Source organism: Vombatus ursinus, unplaced genomic scaffold (assembly GCF_900497805.2).
Source record: "Vombatus ursinus unplaced genomic scaffold, bare-nosed wombat genome assembly UNPS02014781.1, whole genome shotgun sequence".
NCBI lineage: Eukaryota > Metazoa > Chordata > Mammalia > Diprotodontia > Vombatidae > Vombatus > Vombatus ursinus.
This window is the reverse complement of record NW_020954559.1, coordinates 32,761,842-32,778,188: the sequence shown is the minus strand read 5'-3', so window position 1 is coordinate 32,778,188 and position 16,347 is coordinate 32,761,842. Positions and strand designations below refer to the sequence as shown.

Sequence of the window (16,347 nt, the reverse complement as noted above, 5' to 3'; positions counted from 1 at the left end):
TAGTATCAAATGCCTTTGATGAACATATAGCTCCCTGTTTCATTTCTCACTTGACACTAATAATTAAAGAGAGATAGCAGAGATTTACCTCTATGCATCTTTTATCATCTTAATATGTTATTGGTACATTCCTTGTTAAAGTAAAAACTCCAAAAAAAATGCAAACCACATTTTACTCCATCAAAACTTTTTATAAACAAGTATAGGGAGTAGGTCAGAAAATTCCAAGATTTCAAGATATTCCCCCATAAAGATAAAATATCTCCTCAGGGCAAACAAAGTGGGGGGCCGCTAAAATAAATAAAAACAGGTGCACAACAGAAGTCCTCCTGGGACAATCTGAGAATATCTGAAGGAAAATCCCAGGAAGAGGTTTCCTCCCTGTGAAGAGTAAACACTTCCAGGCTAAGGTCCCCTGGGGTTAGCTGAGTTGGGAGGCTGCCTCAGCCCCAGTCACAGGAATTTTTTACCCGGGAGAAGATCGAGGGAACCTCTGCTGACAAGAAATGCCAGATCCAGCTGTGCTGGAGAGAGTGGCAGGGGTGAGAAGGAACCAGCACACTCCAGGTAAGTACAGAAGCAGTGGGGCGTACAGAAGTACAGAAACATAGCCCCTGGTTATGTGTACTTACAGGAGGCTGGAGGTTTGGCTTTGGTTCCAAGCTAAAGGGGAGAACTGAAGATCTGAGGCCAGATGCACCACCCCCCATACCCCAGGGCTAGAGGTGATTACAAAAAATTAAGCTATTACTACAAAAAAAAATACACAGGCAAAGGAGAAAGAATACAACCACAAGAATAGAGAAGACTGGGATTCATCCTCAGAAGAGGATACTGATATAAAGAAACCTTCTTCTACCCCAGAGAATACCATCAAATTGTCACCTGCCCAATAGCACTACTTTAAAAAAGACTTTAAAAATATAATGAGAGAGATTGAGGAAAAAGTAAAAAAAAAATTAAGAACAATCCAAGAAAAACAAGACTATGAAAAGAAAGTCAACCAATTAGAAAAGGAGATCTAGAATCTTACTGAAGAAAATGAAACCTTGAAAATTAGAATTGGGCCAGGGGAAGCAAATGAAGTTATAAGAGAACAAGAAATAATAAAACAAAATATAAAGAATGAAAAATAGAAGAGAAAGTGAAATATCTTATAAGAAAAACAACTGATCTGGAGAACAGATGAAGAAGAGAAAATATAAAAATGATTAGACTACCTGAAAGCTATGATCAAAAAAAGAAGAATCTTGATGGAATAATACAAGAAATAATTAAAGAAAATTTTCCTGAAGCATTAGAACAAGGGTGGAAAGTAGAAATAGAAAAAAATCCATTGATCACCACTTGAAAGTGCTTCTATGAGGAAAACTCATAGGAATATTATAGTCAAATTCTGAAATCCACATCTCAAGGATAAAATATTAAGAGCAACAACAACAACAACAACAACAACAATTTAAATATGATGGTGCTACAATTAGAATCACACAAGACCTAGCAGCAGACACATTAAAGGACTGCAGGTCTTGGAATACCAAATATCAAAGAGCAAGAGAATTGAGGTTCCAGCTGAAAATATCATACCCAGCCAAGTTAAGCATAATCCTGAATGAAAAAAAAATATAGACATTTGATCAACTGTCAGACTTCCAGGACTTTGTTTAAACAAAAACCTGAACTTAACAGAAGATTTGACATACAAGAGCCAAGAGAAACGTAAGGCATATACCAAAGACTTATTACAAGGGATTCAATAAGGATAGGCTATTTACTTTTTATTTATGTAAAATGTATGTCTAAGATTGTCATTAGCAATTAGGTAGTTTGTAAGAAAGATTGAGATAGACCTGAGTATGATATGACTTTAAAAAGTAAAACTATCTAGGAACAATTAAAAAGAGTGATTATCTTATACAAATGAGGTGCAAGAGGAAGAATTTGAACAGCAGAATTAGATGGAGGAGGAGGGCTGGTAGTTCTGGTAACCTACTTTCATCAGGAATGGGTTCAAGAGGGAAATATTTGTATATATATATATGTATATGTATATATCTAGAGAGACAGAGAGAGAGAGAGAAAACAGTATAAAAGTTTCCTAATTCAGGAGAAATAAAATGGTAAGGGGATAGGGAGGGAGGAGAGGATAAAGGAAGGATCTCTAGAGGGGATGGTGTGGTAGGTTGAAAGTGGGCTATAGAAGGGTTTTGAGAGCAACGAGAATGGGAGGATAAGGAATGGATATCTTCTGGAGGATAAGAGAGGGATCTTTAGAGGGGAGGGTGAGAGAATAGGCTAAAGGGGAGTATAGTAGGGTGTTTAGATTTTGGGGAATGGGAGGATAGGGGAGGGATTCTTGGAGGAGGGGCTAGGCAAAATAACAGGAGGGAAAGGTAGTGGGTAGAAATAAACTAGAGGAGTCAGGAGGGATAAGAAATAAGAGATATGCACAAACATAAAAACAAAGATCAGGTATAGAATTTGTTAGGGAAAGTGTATGTCTATAAATGTATGTATGTATGTACTTATGTGTATATATGTATATGTTTATGCATATATCTATATATAAATCTATCCATATTTAATTGTAGCCTTCTTGGGGGGGGAAGGGGAAAAAAGAACAAAGTAAAAAGTACATGACAGAGAACAAAAGAAAACTTACAAGGAAGCAAAGAAAAGATGCGTAGCTTGCAACACAACATGTAGTATTTATCATATAGGCTTTCTTTAAATGAAAATGTATTGCTATATATTTTGAATCCTCTCCTATGTTATGTTGTGCACATGACATGCTTTTTTTCCCCTTTTCTTACTTTGTATTTAAGTTTCAATATTTAAGTTTATGATATATTTCTTTTTCTTTTCTCTATTCTGTATTCGAGTTCTGGTGTTTGAGTCTAAAATATAAAATATATATTAAAAAAAAACAAAAAAAATCCAAGAATAAACATAGTGGAGTCTTATATTCTCTGGACACTTTAGTCAATTGTCTGACTATTAAAAATATGATCTACTGTAGAATATTGTTCATAAGTCTACACCTTAATTTTGATAATTTCATCAGGATATCGTCTATGAATTGATCATTCTCATAAAGACTTTAAAAAATGAGAAAAGTAGGAACAGCTAGGTGGCAAAGTGGATAGAGTACCAGCTCTGGAGTCAGGAGGACCTGATTTCAAATCCAACCTCAGACATATAACAATTACTAGCTGTGTGACTCTGGGCAAGTCACTTAACCCCAATTGCCTCTCTAAAAAAAAAAAAAAGTAGATGTAGATGTATGAATCAGTAGTGATTAAGGACCATTCAATCACTGTTTTGGGACAATATGATTGTGACTTTTAATTAGTTTCTCCCATCCCTGACATATATTATACAATAATATTTCAGTGCCTTCAAGATTATATCACCTCTACCACAGACTTCAGCAGTGTGTATTTGGTTTGATCCTGACTTCATCTTCTTAATTATTATTTCAATCTTCTTATATATAATGCATTGGGGAATAAGCTATCTGGGGTCTACATCTAAGGGTTCCACTATTCATGATGAAAATAGAATATAAAAATGCACGTAGATTTCTCCTACTGTCATGCTTATATGTAAATGCTCTTGGGATGATGTGGCTTAGTTTGGTCTCATGCTGTAGACTTGGTTTCACTTCTACTACATTCCATTTTTTAGAAGGTGATACTGAATATAATTTTCTGCCATCCTCCTCCTTAGTGTTTTCCAGATGAGATTGTATTCTAAAATAGAATTGATTGGCCTTGGCTGCCTTGTCTTTCTGCTTTGCAAGGATGTAAATTTTGTTAGTTAAGAAGTTTTCTGGCCTTTCTTAGCTCCTTGTGGAAGATTGTTTTGCTTTTTGGTGGGGAGAAAAGGGTTAATTTCTGCAGGAAATACTGCTAATCAAGGTCAATAGCTATGCCTTTTTTCCATTTCCCATTTTTCAGAATCAGTAATTAGTTTCAATAGATCATATTGAAGGTATGTAATTGTTCCTTATGTTATCTTCTTATCTTCATCCTTTCTTCCAATTTGATGTTAACTTTGACCTTTGTTCTATTTAATGCATGACTGAATGATACAGACAACTAATTCTGATATGACTACCACACCAACAGCCAGTCATTTCCTGTTCATTTTGATATAGTTACTTTAATTTCTGTGTGTATGATTCTGTTTGGTGTATACTAGTTCAAGCACTTTCTTCCTTTCTTCCATTACAAATATTCATAATACATAATCTTAAGATTTATGAATAATTTATAGGCTCTTGGATACTCATATTTCAAAAATCTAAACCTTTCCTTTTTACTACCTTCCCCCTTTCTTATTAAGGGATATTTAAATATAAATATAAATAATTTAAAGGATATAGATAGATATTTACATGTCATAGTTTGGAGATATTTATCAAGTTTTTATAGATTTTTTTCTTATTTTTTCACTAAGACCAAGAAGAAAACAAACAAGCAAACATTCTTTTGTTTATTTCTTTATCTTGGGAATTACATCAAGTAGCTAAAAACCCTTCAAAATTAGGAAAAATATTAATTAGAACCTCAATTTGCAGAAAAACTGCAATCCTAGGGCCTAGTCTTTCAGCAACACTCAAATCAACCTCAGGATAACTTCTTTCAGTTCAATCCAATCCCAGAATATTCTGAGAGGCTGAAATTATTTACCCAAAGCCAGATAGACAGTCAAGAAGAGATTGAGAAATACAATCAATTCTAGAATTACAAATAAATTGTATATTAGGAGCATAAACTTACATAATATTTGCTGAAAAAAGAAAAACAAACATCTCATAAAAGCATTTAATGGAGGGAATCACCAAATAGGAGAAATACTTTTCTTGCAAAGTATAAAAATAAGAAAACAAAGAGCAATAAAAGGAAAACCAACCAGTACTAAAGTGTTTACAAATGGCTAATTCTTGAGCTCATAGAACACAAAATCAAGAAAACATTTTAATATGTAATAATATAAATTATGTGCATATTAGAAAATTATTTTTGCTGTCCCTACACTACTAAAGCAAAGTACATTTTAAAGAAATTTCAATATGTTCTCAATCATTGACTTTGTTTACAGCTTATAAAATTGGTAGAGAATATCAATGAGAAAACTCTACATTTGCCAGAGAGCATAGTACCATGTGCAAATAAATGTTATAGCACAGGGTGCATTTTAAATCAATTTAATAAACATTTATCAAATACCTACTGTGTGCAGGTCAATGTATTAGATATTTGATAAGAAAGAGTACAATTGAAGGGGACATTGGGAAGAGCACATTCTTGGCAGAAGGAACAGCAATAGTAAAGTTAGAGAAGCAAGAAAATACAAGGTATGCAGGGTTATTAAGTAATATAGATTGACTTAAATTTAGATTATGTGGAGGGAAGTGAGATGGGTTTGGAAAGGTAGATGACACTAGACTGTGTACAACCTCAGAAGTCAAGCAAATGAGAACTTTTTATAGCAGGCATGAACGCTAATGAAGATTTTTGAATAGAGAAGAAGTTGAGTGATCAGATCTATGCATAAGGAAAATTAATCTCTTAAAGCAGTGGTATCAAACTCAAATTGAAAGAGGGGAGTATTAAACCATTGTAAAGATTCCTGTGGGCCTCATATTGATTTAGAAAATTACATGATTACATATTAATAATATTTATCTTATTGCCTTTTTATTTATTTTATTAAATTTCCCAATTATTCTGGGCAGCATGCAGGAGTATTGTGGGCCATATGGAGCAGTGGGCTCGCTGTTTGATACTTCTTTCTTAGAAGTATGCAAGCTGGGTTGGGTATAGAAAAAAAGTGGAGGAGGCAATATCTAGCAGGAAGTTATTTTAATTGTAGAGTAAGATGGTAGAATTGACTGGGCTTGTTAAGTGAATATGAGAGATAATCAAGTGCCATAGAAGTTTCTAATTTGGGAGCCTAGATCAACCAAGGAACTTGTGATAAAGGTAATAAATCTCATCTTAAACAGGTAAAGTTTGAAATACTGTCATTACATTCAAATAGAGATATCAAATAGAATGTTGAAAATGTGGGAAGAGAGCATAGGAAAGACATTGGAACAGACTGGAGAGTTGGCCATTTGTGAAATAAATAGTTGGTGTTATAAGAATGAATGAGATTGCCAACAATGGTATGTAGAAAGAGAATTTTAAAGAAAGGTCTAGAGTAGAATGTTCAGGAATGTTCACTGGAAATGGTTAGAAAGAACACGAGAAGCCAGTCAAGTTGAAGGAAGAGTAGTTCATGTCCAAATCAGATGAAAGTGCAATCTATAATGCAAATCCAAGTTGAAAGAGGATTGCCATAGGTGCCTAATAGATCAAGACTTATCTCATCATCACTCTTGGGTTAATAGCATTAGTTACAGATTGACATGGAGCAGTTAATGCTTAGAAACCTACTTCTTTAATTAGAAGTTGGTAGAATGATCCTGGTGGGGAATGGGTAAGGTCAGTGAGGGAGATGTGTTCTCTGCATGGGGGTTAGGTCATTGCAGAGGAACTCACTTTATAGAATTCCATACATTGGAGATATAGCTATTCAGGTTAAATTTTTGTGCCATTATTTCTCTCCTCATATTTATATGTTGTAGTTTGGGGTGCTAGGAACCCCAAAATGCAAAGGTTCAGAGTAGGTCTGCCTTGAAAGAATTTGACCACTCAAGCCTTCTTTCAGTCAGAACAGTGAGGTTTTATTATACACCAATTGGGCAGGTGAGATTCTAAGAATCTGTACCATCTAATAGGGATAAGATTGGCACTTTTATACAGAAAAAGATTATGAGAAGATCTGGATGGGATTAAGGAGTGGCAAGTAGTCTGGGGTGGGCCAGATGCCTTGGGCAGAGGCAACAGTGATCTGGGCTACTGAAATGCATTGGAAAATTCAGGGACTGGGTTGCTTTCAAAGGCATTGCCTTTTCCTTTTAGGGGTTAAGGTCTCATGACCTCACAATTTCCCCCAACCATTAATAAGAATACAGTTAAAATTTGGTAGTTTTATCATCTGGATTTTGCTTTCTGTCTATTAGCAGCTGAGGCAAATATTTCAATGCTGATCTCTTATTTAAAATTTTATTTTTTAATTATTTTTTTCTCCCTCACACCTACAAACAAAACCCTTGAAACAAATATACAAATATGCAAATATTCAGACATTGGCCATGTCCAAAAATATATATGTCTTGAAATGCTTTCTGATTCCATCATTCTCTATAAACAGGTGGGTTGTATGCTTTATCATGAGTCTTCTGGCTGTTTGGAGTTGTGATTCATCAGATGAGCTAATTCTACAGTGATTGGAGTTCTTAAATCTTTCAATGATGATGCACAGAGGACATATAAGTTAATTGCCTTCAGTTTTTTTTCCAGTAAATCTAATAGTATATTAACTTGGTATCCTTGTAAAACTGTTGTGAACTTGGAGTCACATGGGACCTGAGTTCACATACTAGATGCACTCTTTACTGTGTTGGTGATATTAGGCAAGTAATTTAACTTCTTGAGTTATACATCCTCAGTCCACTATAAAATGAAGAGGTTGGATTGGTAATCTCTAGGTCCCTCCTAGCTCTCGATACATAATCTTAAGATCTGTATTTCAAAATGCTCAAGAAAGCATCTCATACACAAAAAAAATGAATACTTTTTTGTTCCTAGGCCATTGGCAACAATCAAAGATGAGTGAGATTTTTGCGTAAGAGTGACTATGATGTTAAATTTTAAAAGCAAATCTTCTATAGCATGACATGCAAAGGGATATATGGTAAAATTAATTTCCAATGTCTTTTATTTTTATTTTCCAATCCTACCTGACAAATTAAAGTTTAAAAAAGAAATAATTTGCACAACAGATTTAATAAGTACTTATTAAGTACCTAGTATGCACAAAGTACTATCACAGGGACTGAGGATACAAAGATTAAAAAGAAATATTCTCTGCTCTCTATGAGATTTTTTTGTATTGAAACAAGATATATACAAAGATAAATAAATTAAATTAAACAAAGTAATTAATACAACATAATTTCCAGGGCAGGGGGAAATGATAACCAGGTGAAACAAGGTGAAACATCTAGTTACTGGATGATTAAAAAAATCTATTTTCTTTTGTAACTGTACTATTTCCTGATGGATTTTTTTTAAAAAAAATAAGCAAATTCATTTCTCAATGTTGGTTTAGCATAAGAACTTCAATGTAGAAAATTTTTATTTAATAATTTCTTTTTCCTTCATTCAGCTATAGTTTTTTTTTTTTAAAAAAAATTCATGTTTTAAATGTTTTCCTCAGGCACTTTTAGCAGTGAATGGCAGGATAAATTAATGACATTAATCCTTTACTCACCTTTGGTCTTCTTTAGATCCTGTAACACATTTCTGTTTTTCTAATTTAAAACAAGAGAACTTTCACACACTAACAACCATATGAGAGTAATCAACTATATTACAAAATGAATTGTGTAATTTGGATGTAATGACACTAGCAATGTGCTGAAGACAGTGTAAAAAGAGTATAGCAGTGATTCAGAAGTTATTACTCAATTCATTTAATGAGTCTAAAGACTTAAGCATATTAGGGGGTCAAAAAGCCTTAGAGAAATTATTCAGTAAAGATTAAAATATGGTATGCTGAGAAAGGACTTTCTAAGCATGAGACAAAATGTATCAAACATACTGTGCTATGGTCAGAACACTAAGATTATATTGAAGACAGTATGGTGTAGCGGAAAAAGCACATGGTTTGATTTAAGAAACCTGAGTTAGAGCTGTGTGATAATGAATAAGTCACTTCCCCTCTCTGAACTTCATTTTCATATGGAAAATGAGGCTAATAATACCTGTACTGCCTCCCTTAACCACCTAAGAAATTTCTGAGGAAAGTGGTTTATAAATCTTAAATTATCAAATAAACATAGATGATGGTGATGATGATGGTAATTTAATGTTGATGATGAAGGTGATGTCCTATTTGCTCCTTTTTATCCATCTCTTTTTTGAAGACTAAATATCTGTGAAAAAAATTGTGGGCTAGCAATAAATTGTTATAGGGTGACTGCTTTTCTATTTACTTATAAGGTTTCCAAAATTTTTAGCTATGATGGCTCCTTATATTCTCTGTACATTAATTGTTTAAAAAGGAAAGTGTTATCCTTCAGAGAGAGAAGATTACATGGCTAATCTGTTCTAATGAATATGCTCTTACAGCTGTTTTTACAACTGTCCATCCACACTATCACCTAGCTCCTTTGCAACCAATGGAATACATTTGCGAGATGATTGACCGGGATTAGGGGATTGTTTTGTGACCCCCATCCTTTTCAGGGATATAGTTCAGTACAATGGAACAACAACTGGATGTGATTCAATCCTTTAACTAAACTTTTTCCCCTTTAATATTCTTCACTGCAATCCAAGGATTGCAGTCATTCAGAATTCTTTTTTTGGCTTTTTTTCGGGCTCCCAAATGCTTTAAATTGGTTATTCAGCTCTTAGTGACATTTTGATTGGCTGTCCACTGATAGCAAGGAACATTACACTTGGCATAGCAGAAATTAGGAAGTATACCAGTTTGGTAAGACAAATACCAGTCACTTCTTTTTGCCTTAAACCTTTTGACCTCCCATAATATTTTGCTATATTCCATTGGAAGAAAACAGGCTAGATCATGAAGGATCCATGGTTCACAATCAATTAATCAATATGGAACTGGGCTGTCTTTTGTTTAAATTTATAGATGAATTACCCAAGTTATTGCTTAGCCTTCTGTTTCCAGTTTTACATTTCATAGAGAAGCTTCAGATAGGCTTCCCTCCCACTCTTTGTAAAGCTTCAGAAAATGAGCCAATGCTGCAGGCAGGTTCAGCAGAGACACTGCAGTTAGACTTGGCAAATCCTCCTGGAATCACATTTATCTCTTGCCAATTATATCCGGGCTGTCTGTTTTTACAGTATTTAATAGCTTCTGACCTTATTAATTCAAATTTTTATTAAAGATACATTGACAGTAACTGGCATCATTTCCACATAACAACCCAAACTTCTAGAAGATTTCAACACAGGTCTATGATTCTTGGGGACTGCCTGGTGTACTGGGTGCTGTTACCTATTAGTTTTAATTCAAGATCTAAAAAGCATCTTCTTTGCTCCCTCCCCCAACACCCAATTTAATTCGATGGCATGACCTTTCACTAACAATTGTGTCATTTAAAAAGCTAAATGACTCAGACCTGTTTCTAATAGGGATTCCATCCAATCACAATCTGAGAAAGCTGATCATAATTCCTCCCCATGCCAAGCATAATACTAAAACCTTTAGTATTATTACTGAACTGTTCCTTCAGTGTTTTTTTTTTCTTCCCCAAACAAGGTCATGTCATTAAACTGTAAACCTCTCTATTGAGTTATTTTGGTCCCACCCAAAGCATAACTACCTTTTTGAATAAATAATAGGTTGATGAGCCTCAGGATACATAGGAAATTATGATGTTAAGGATGAAGAATTACCTCACAGACTGCTCTTTTCCTAAATCCAAGGGAGGGTGAAACCCTATGGTGTATGAAGGCAGAAGAGAAAAGGGATCTTGTACTAGAAGGGAATGGACTGCTGGGTAACAATGTGAAAGTGCTGTTTCTCATATGTAACATTCCACACATCATTTCTCTTTCTTTACACAAGATGTGCCCCATGCTAGAATTCATTTACTTCTTCCCCTTTACCTTTTAGAACTGCCAGATTACTTCAAGACTCACCTCATGTACCATCTCCTTCAAGAGACTTTTTCTGCTTCCTCCAGCCATTAATTATTGATTCTCCTTATAAAATCACTCTGTATGTTTTGATTATATATTATATTTACTAATCTCTGTATAGAATGTAAACCTTTCAAGGAAAAGAACATTGTTTATTTATTTTTTTTCAGAGTTTGTATCCCCAGTGCCTAGCATAGTGCCTGACATATTTATCGTTCAGTCATTCCATCGTATCTGACTCTTCATGACCTCATTTTGGATTTTCTCTGCAAAGATACTGGAGTGGTTTACCCTTTCCTTCTCTAGCTCATTTTACAGATGATAAAACTAAGGTTAAAGAAGGCTAAGTGACTCTTCCTCGGGCCACATAAGTGGTAAATATCTGAGACTAGATTTGAACTCAGGAAGAAAAATCTTTCTGACTCTAGGTCCAGCACTCTATCTTCTACATCACATGGCTGCCTTAATACATGCTTCTTGAATGAGAAAAAAATAGAAATAATTCAATAACACAAAAAATGTTAAAGAACTTTGTTGGGGTTTAGATAGAAACATGACATTCTATCAACTCATTGTGTATTTTTTTTTTTGATGTCCAAATATCAAATATGGGCGAATAGCACGAGCAATTATAGGGAGATAGGAGAAACCAAAATGAGAACCGAAGAATAGTGAGCCATCCAACTAATTTGGAATATAAAGGGGAGTATTATAAAACATGCTGTGGTAAGTTGGAACTCTATTGAAGATGGCTTTGAATGCCATAATGAACTCATCCTTAATTCCCGTAGGTAGTAAGGAGCCAGTGAAGGTTTTTTGATAGATGAGTAAAGCGATCAGAATATTCAAAGATTTTATTGACATTAATATAAAGGATGAGTTGGGATATGCGTGTGGGGGCATCATGAAGATACAGAGACAATCTAAGTGGCTATTGCAATCATCTAGGGTAGATGAGAATGGTTGCAGTGAGAGTGGAAAGAAAGAGACAAACACAAGAGAAATTCTAATTGTAGGTAACTGATATGAACCTCAATTTTTCCCCTGAGTTTTAATAGATTGAAATTGCACTAAGACTTCTACTTGGGGGGGGGGGATCTACTTTGCACTTGACCCATTTTGTCTTACATCACAAATATTTATGTACAGATAACTGGATTCAATTCTTGGCTCTTATATTTACTATGTGTTTTCTTAGGAAAGTCACTTAATCTGTGTTTCAGTTTTCTCATCTGGGAAATGAGAATAAAAATAACTTACATGTGTATAGCATTGCAAGGCTTATAAGATCTTTATATACATATGTGCCAGACACTATGCTAGAGATACAAAAAGAAAGAGGCAAAAGACAATCAGTCCCTGCCCTCAAATAACTGACAACCTAATGGGATAATCAATGAGACAAGTACTAGCGATGTTATCCCTACTTATTGGTGAGAAAACTAAAGGTCAAAGAAGTTACGAGAGTGAATGAAGGGATGAGAAAAAATGCAATTACTGTGAACAAGTACTGTGTCAAATGCTGAGGATACAAACAGAAAAGTGGAGACTGCTCCTGCTATCAAGCAGTGCACATTCTAATGGGAGAGAAAATACATACAGGAGGTGTCAGCTCCAAGTCAGATAGAAAGGTTCCATGGTCCGTAGGATGCAGTGGTGAAGCAGATGGTAACACAGTCACTTTAACGTCATTTTCATTGACCCCACAGATAGTAAGTGTCAAAGAGAGGATTTAATCCCAGGTCTGCCTGCCTCCATGTCCAACATTCTGTCCTCAAAGACTAAACTATATTACCTCTTACAGTGATGAGGTACTTAAGAGAAATGAGAAGGGAAAGAATAATTTCATTTAATGTTAACAGGAAGGTTTCATGCAGGTGGTGGCATGTTAGTTGAGCCTTATAGGAAGAGAAGGATTCCAAAAGCCAGACATAAGGAAGGAGTGAATTTCAGTCATGGGAGACAGTCTGCCCAAATGCACTAAGGCAGGCAATGGCATGTTGAGTTCAGGTAACAGCTAAAGGCCCAGCTTGTCTAAAGCAAAGTGCTGGGAGGGGGAGTAATGTGTAATACAACTGTCAGTTTGGATCAAGATTGTGTAAAGCCTTAAATGAATTCTCTTATTTTAATCAACATTCTATGTGGCTATTATCTTTCCTGTATCTTTTTCTTCCCCACTGTATTATCTGCAGATATTATCTTCTTGATTTTTCCCCTCCTCCTACATTTTCTTCTTCCTTCAATACCTAGAAATAACTAACCTCCTTACATTTGATTCATTAAATAAGAATCAGTTGCTCCTCCTTAGCAGAGACTATCCAAAATCTTCTTAAAGCAACATAAGAAATATGAAATGATATTTAAGAAATCTACTCTCATTCAGAAGTTCCAAACACATAATAAAAGCTTTGGTATCTCTGCCACATGAAATTTTATAAAAAAAAAATAGAAAGAGCTGTAATTTTTTTCAAGATATTTAACATTTAATTCTATTTAATAAGAAGAATGATCCACAATTTAAAAATTGTCACATTACAAACCATGGTACATTAAAACAAGATTACAGTTTGTCTGCATTGGTATTTTAGAACACTCCAATTCTTTATTGTAGGTATGTATGACTTAGACAATCAATTTAAATTGACTGACTTTATGTGGGGTCTCCTCATGGCAAAGAGATGATTTTGGGTTTTCAAAGGCTATGCTAGCAAGCACTGTGCATGCTCTGGTAGATTCTCCAAATGTAGAGAGGCTTTGAGTCTGGGTCAAGAGAATTAGCCAAATATCAGACTAGCTAAGGAAGGAAGAATATATATTTGAAATGCTAAGTACTTCATGATGATTTTGTTGGAGGTGCAGAGATGCTACAGCAACTGGTTAAACAAAAGAACATATGAAATGACCTTTACACTGGGTAGCATAGCCCCATCTCTTTTACCTGAATCAATTACAGTGATAAGTGTAGTTGGACTATGGCCAGAGTATCCTAAGGAGTATATATTTCTTCAGCCATCAAAAGACATAATAACAATGTCCCTAGAATGTCTAAATCCCCTTGGGAATGGTTTATGATCTAGTGCAAAATTTGGTAGTTCTAGCAGATTGGTCAAAGTAGTTAAAAATGCTTCATAAAACATATAAGATCTTTGAAACATTGGCATAAATTTTGCCCAGATCAAAAAGCACATTTTGAAATTCATCCAGTTTCTTAGTATATGATTAGCACTGGATCAAATATATTGGACACCAAGTAAGTATTCAATAAATACTTCTAAAGTTAATGCCTATTGAATAAATTGTGTGAACACCTTAAAGTGTGACCAAATTACTACTACAGTGTAGCAAATTCCCTATTGTTGACAACAATTGAATAAAGCAGTCTTATAGCACACTCATCTATCTAATAGCGTTTCTTTTATAACAATACTTGAGAAAAAAATGAACACAGTAATGTGTTGATCTTTTACATTCTAAATCAATTTAGAATATTATTTATAAAAATTAAGTCAAGATGTGTTCTATAACTTTATTATTTTCTTAGATATTGAAGAAAGCTACTGAGACTATTCTACAATTTCAATTCATTCTATCCAAGTTTCATATCTTCAAAATTGAACTCAAATTCTTTCTCACATAAGACTCTTGAGACAAACAAGTCCCACCCTGACTTCTTTATTTCTAATAAAGGTGCCAACATTTCTCTTAGCCACCCCCATTGAAGACCTGAATCAATTTTGATTCTTCCTCTGTCCTCTTAAATCCAATCAGTTGCTCCGTGCTCTTCTTTCATACATTTGCAATATTGTTTGCATTTATCTTATCCCTGTCTCCCATTGCAACCAATCATTGCAGGTGCTGTATAACTCCAGTCTGGAGTTTTTAAGAGCCTCCCCCCAATCTTCCTTCCTTTCATTCACTCCCCTTTCCAAACCATCATTCTCATCACTGCTGTAAATCTTCTGTCACTTTGATTATGACACTTTTCTGCTGAAAAACCTTCAAGTCACATCTATGCATAGAGCCTGGACAGTGTGTGCTGGCACACCTTGGCCAACATGGTCTGCAATATACTCACACCTGTGGTTGATGTTTCTCCTCTCTCTCTCCTACTGTCCCCTCCTTTGCATTGTCCCTTGTGGGCACTTTTTTACTTTTTAAATTTTTTTAAAACAGTATTTTTTAATTTATGAAATAAAACAAGCATTTCCATAACACAATATAATAAAAAGATAATTGCACATGAAATTGCAAATCTGTTGCACACAACTTGCTATTCCTTTTAAATACATAATAAAGTTATGATGTAAATTTCTATTTTTCTTTTTTCTTTTTTTCCCTTCCTTCCCCTCCTGCCCTGCCCTAGAGATGGCCATGGCCAGACACAAACTGGTATATATATTTATTTTCCAATGAAGAAATCAAAATAATTTATAGTCATATGAAAAAATGTTCTAAATCATTATTGATTAGAGAAATACAAATTAAAACTACCCCGAGAAATCATTTTACACCTACTAGACTGGCTAAAATTATTGAAGGGGAATGTGACAAATGTTGGAGGGGAATGTGAAAAAAATGGGACACTAATTCATTGTTGGTGTAATTGTGAATTTATCCAACCATTTTGGAGAGCAATGTGGAATTATGTCCAAAGAATTATGGAACTGACTATACCCTTTGACCCAGCAATATCATTCTTTGGTCTATTTCCAAAGATGATTAGGGAAAAAGGAAGTGAATCTATATGTTCTAAAATGTTTATAGCAGCTCTTTCGGTGATGGCAAAGAAGTAGAAGTTTCAGGGATGATCATCAATTGGGGAATGGCTGAATAAGCTATGGTATACAATTGTGATAGAATACTACTATGCTATAAAAAATGATGAGATGGTTGATGTTAGGGAAAAAAACATGAAAAAACTTGCATGAAACAATAAAGAGTAAAGTGAGCAAAACCAAGAGAACATTGTACACAGTAACAGCAATATAGTTTTAAGGATGACTTTTAGTGAATAAACCATTTTGACTACCATAAATATCCAAATTAACTATCAAGGACATATGAAGAAAGATGCTATCTCCATCCAGAGAAAGAACTGATAAATAGAAGTATGTATAGAATAAGTTTACACATATATACCTATTTAGGTCAAGTGGTAGCTGTCTTTGAGGTGGGAGTGGGAGGAGGTGGAGAAGGAAGAAAAAAAAGGAGAAAAAAGGAAATTTACATGATAACTTTGTTCTGTGTTTAAAAGGAATAGCAAGTTGTTCATAGTGCAAAAATATTTATAGCAGCTCTTTCATGGTGTCAAAAAATTGGAAATTGAGGGGATGTCCATTAATTGGGGAATGGCTGAACAAGTTGTGGTATATGATTGTGATGGAATACAATTGTGCTATGAGGAATGATGAAAAAGATACTTTCAGAAAAACCTGGGAAGACTTACATGAACTGATGCAAAGGGAAGTGAGCAGAACCAGGAGAATACCCGACACAGTAACAGCAATATTATACAATGATCAACTCTGAATGACTTAGCTATTCTCAGCAATAC

At 34.6% G+C, this 16,347-nt stretch overlaps 1 protein-coding gene across 1 annotated transcript in view; it reads right to left on the bottom strand.

Moving 5' to 3' along the window:
• LOC114046106 (unconventional myosin-XVI-like) overlaps positions 1 to 16,347 on the bottom strand; it is a 682,808-nt gene that overhangs the window by 175,102 nt on the left and 491,359 nt on the right. The window lies entirely within an intron of this gene.